Raw genomic sequence first — 4,157 nt, 5'->3', positions numbered from 1 at the left:
TTTGACAATGGTGTGGGTCATGCAGAGCAATTTGACGTTCCCGAGGTCGTTGGGTCGGAGGCGGATGCCGTGAAGGACCTCATTTATGCTGACCCTGCCCTGAAAAAGGCGGTGTTCTTATTCACCGTGGAAAATCTTAACCTCCACAGGCTGTCCCCGGTTTTGGACCCCAAGTTGCTGTGGACCATCCCTGGGTCCAAGAAGATGAAGGCGGTGTCAGCCAAGCCTTGCCCAGACGAAGGTGAGGCTGAGGATGAGCAGGAGGAAGCCCCCCTTGAACGCGGGGGACCTCACCAGCTGCCCCCGTCTCCTGGGGGATGCCCTCCTTATGCCTCTTATGACCAGGATATAGCCTCCCAATATCAAGACCAGCATGTCGTACCAGGGTGTTTTGTTTGCCCCAACCCTGAGGGCTATGACGCTTTCGCTCAGGCTCCTCTTGACCCTGGTCCATTGGGGGCTTACTTTGCCAATTTTCCAGCACCTCCTTCTGATCTACCTGGGCCTCACTTTTCCACTTTTTCTGCGCCCCCACCCGTTTCAGCGAGCGGGTCATCTGTCCTTACCTTGCCAGGTGTCCCTGGCCTGGATGGGGCGCCCTGGGTGAAAAATATGCCAACCACCTACGGGCGACAGTTCACCCAAATCGCCTCGGACCTCCCTGAGCCAGACTGGAACAGTCTTGGGAGTTTTGCTCTGTCAGACCTTGGGGAAACCTTAAGGCGCACCACTGCTTGGGTGAGTTCATGCATCTTGTGTCAGTCCTATTATATATAGATGTACATACATTTTTTTTTGTTACTTATTATTTCTGTTGTTAACTTTCTTATGTAGGCCCATATTGTGGCTCAGCGGTTTGTCGACTTGGCTAACATTCTCTCCGTGACAAGTGCTGAGAGGGACCGTCTCACGGCCCGAGTCGGGGAGCTCGAGAAAGAGCTTAAGAACACCCAGACTAAACTAAAAAGGGTTCGATCCAAACTTTCTGTCACGACAAAAAGGAAGCTGAAGGCGGTTGCCAAAGCCACGACGCTGCAGGACCAGGTCAACAGCCTAGAGAGCGAACTCCAGGGGACCAAGGCTATCGCGGCTGCATCGCAAGAGAGGCTCACTCACTTAGAGGCCAAACTTGAGGCTGCCAAGGCCGAACTCCAGGCTGTTAGGGCCGATGTAGCCACGTCACGGGAGAGAATTGCTTCCTTAGAGGCGGCTCAGACAACTATCGAGTACAGGTCCATAGACTGCGCCCTTTACGGTGTGTGGAGGCAGGATCCCAACTTTGATTTTTCTTCTTTTGGTGAGCACGCCGTTGCTCGAGCGGCCGTGTGGAGCGGCCGTGGCAGGAGGCCCTGAGGTCGTCATATCCTCATTTCTGTCAACTATCCCGCTGTGGGCGTATGCTCACCTTGAGCCTTTATAATATTATTGTTATTATTTTTATTTTGTGAATCTTTTCATGTTATCAAGACTCCTTTTTCAATATATATATATATACATGTGTGGTTATTTATCTTTTACTCTTATGCGTTTGAGGTCTTTTTGAGCCTGTACGATGGGGTTTGGTAGGTTCCCCTCTTTTATTTACCAGGCTAGAGGTCCTTTGGAGCCCATGTGAAAGGGTTCCCTGGGACCTTTTTTAGTGCCTCTTGATTACTTCTATAAGGATATTTTGACCCCTTGGGTTCTAGCTATCCTTTTATATGTTCTTGCGCGCGCTTATTATTTTTTTGCGAGAAGCGTCCTTCTCGTCGTTATTCATAGTACTATTTTTGCAAGGGTCTCTTTTAGGACCCTTTTTGGCTAGACAACTTGGTGGGCGCTCTAGGTGTAGAGTCCAAGAACTTTACTTAGCTAGTTAGATAGTAGTATTATAGTATTTATAGTATTATCTTTATGACTGTGGATTTTTAGTTCAGACCGGGAATTATTTGGACACTCATAGTAGTACTTGTAGATTTTCTAAGTTTAACCTATAGTTTAAGAATATTAATGTTAACCTAAGGTTTGATTAATATGGCTGATATTAAGAATAATATTTATTATACTATATGGTTTAGATAAGAACCAATAGGATTTTAAGCACATGTTATGTATGGGTGATTAAAGGATTAAGTATTTTGAGGATTAAATTTAATAAGGGTAAAGTTTGAATGCTCTAAGGTCAGTCAGCAGCTTTGAATACGTTTAAGGGCTTAGTCAAGGCTGTTTACTCAATTTGAATTAAGCTAAAAATGTGTAATTTTGTGTTTAAATAATCAGCGAATGTCGATATATCGCAGCTATAGGGGGCGATATATCGCAGCACGTAGATACGGAAAACACGAAACGATGCACGTTTGCCTCGGGCATATTGGTCCAGGCGATATATCGCCTATAGGGGGCGATATATCGCCTCCTTCAGCTTATTTTGAGAGTTTTTGAATTTTTTTTCCATTCAACCTTTTGATAAGTCCAGCAACTTTTTGAACGAGTCTTCAGCCTCTGCTGAACGATTATTCAAATTATTTTCACCTAAAAAGCCATTATTTTTTATTCAAGTTAAATCAAGATCCTTTCATTCCTAAACTCTATAAATAAGACCTAGTACCCAGCCATTATTCACCTTTTTCTCTAAGTTCAGAGGCTGCAAGTTGCTAGGTGAGTGTGAGAGTGTAAACACTTGGGTGGGGAAATCATAAGCTTGATCATCATAAGCTTATCAAACACTTGGGGAAGTAAGGTTTCATAGTATTTCGGTTCGAGGTTTAGATTGGTCTACAAGTCTTCAAGGTATTTCTACACCTTAGTTCATTGGTATTATCTTATTTTAAGTTCTCATAGTCTTCTACTCAGCCTCTAACCTTAATCTTTATTTTGGTTAGGAAATCTAAGTTCTTGAGAAAAAAGGTTTCGGTAAGTATTTTTCTCAATGGTTTAGTCCTTCCATTCCTTTCATTTCTCTTCTTCTCTATACTCACTCTTTTTTCAAATGGTTCTTAGGAGTGTTCCAAAGTCCCAACTCTGTCCTCTTATCCCGGTAATTTTGGTAAGGAAAATAGGATAGAAATTCATATGTTATATGTTTTATATGTTATCTTATGTTTCTTATGTTATGATAAGTGTTATGATATGTATGCTTGTAGGCTTGGGCATATGACCCATATGACTAACAAGACCCCAAATAGATTATGGGCATATGACCTGCTTAGCTAGTAGGACCCCACTAATCTCATGGGCATATGACTTGTTTAGTCTATGGGACCCCAAGTAATAATGGCCATTATAGTATGTGTATGATATAAGTGTAATGTATGTTATGTTATATTTTTATGTTTCTTATGAAATTTATGTATATGAACTATGTGGTAGATTTTCCTTGCTGGGCATTAGGCTCATTCCTTTTTGTTTATATGTGCAGGAAAATAGCTATAGTGGCGGTAAGGTTCGTGGATGCTTGGGGATTGTGTATCGGTGATGAATGGATTCAAGGAGTCGAGAGTTCGATTTTCGAGGATGTAGTCTTCTTTTTATGGTTTTACATGTATTTTTCCGCACTTGCTATGTAACTCCTTTTTATTTTAAATTATGTTTTGATTTTAAAACAATGGGATCCCATATCCTACTTGACATTTTATGTAAGTAACTCTTATTTTTACAAGTTTCCTAATAAAGTTATGGTATTTTCACAATGTAAGTTTTATTAAGGATTAGTATGTTTAGTTTTCGTTGATGGTCCAAAAGTCTAGAGTAGTTGGGTCATTACACTAGGCTTATTGGTAGGTTCTATCTCTAAGGTCTTTCCTCTTGTGGGAGATCTGCCTTTATTTGGAAGTGTGTTGTTGTTTTTTTTTTTTTTTTTGTAAGACCCTTTGGCCTCCTTGATGTTCACAAGGGTAGCTAATCCTTGTGAACCCAAAGGATGCCTTGTAAGGTCCTCTCCCTGTTTTATAAATATAAGGACTTCACTTAAGGCCCTGGTACAAGGGGTCCTTTTGGGATCATGGTCCCTTTTAAGGTCCTCCTGATAGAGGGTCCTTTTTAGGATCCTCCTGGTGCATAGGGTCCTTTTTAGGATCCTCCTGATAGAGGGTCCTTTTTAGGATCCTGGTGCAAGGGGTCCTTTTTTGGATCCTCCTATTTGCTGGGGGGGTCCTTTTTAGGTTCCTCTTGTTAGAGGG

Source organism: Humulus lupulus, chromosome 1 (genome assembly GCF_963169125.1).
Source record: "Humulus lupulus chromosome 1, drHumLupu1.1, whole genome shotgun sequence".
NCBI lineage: Eukaryota > Viridiplantae > Streptophyta > Magnoliopsida > Rosales > Cannabaceae > Humulus > Humulus lupulus.
The sequence above is the reverse complement of the archived record's forward strand: the minus strand, read 5'-3'. Positions refer to the sequence as shown.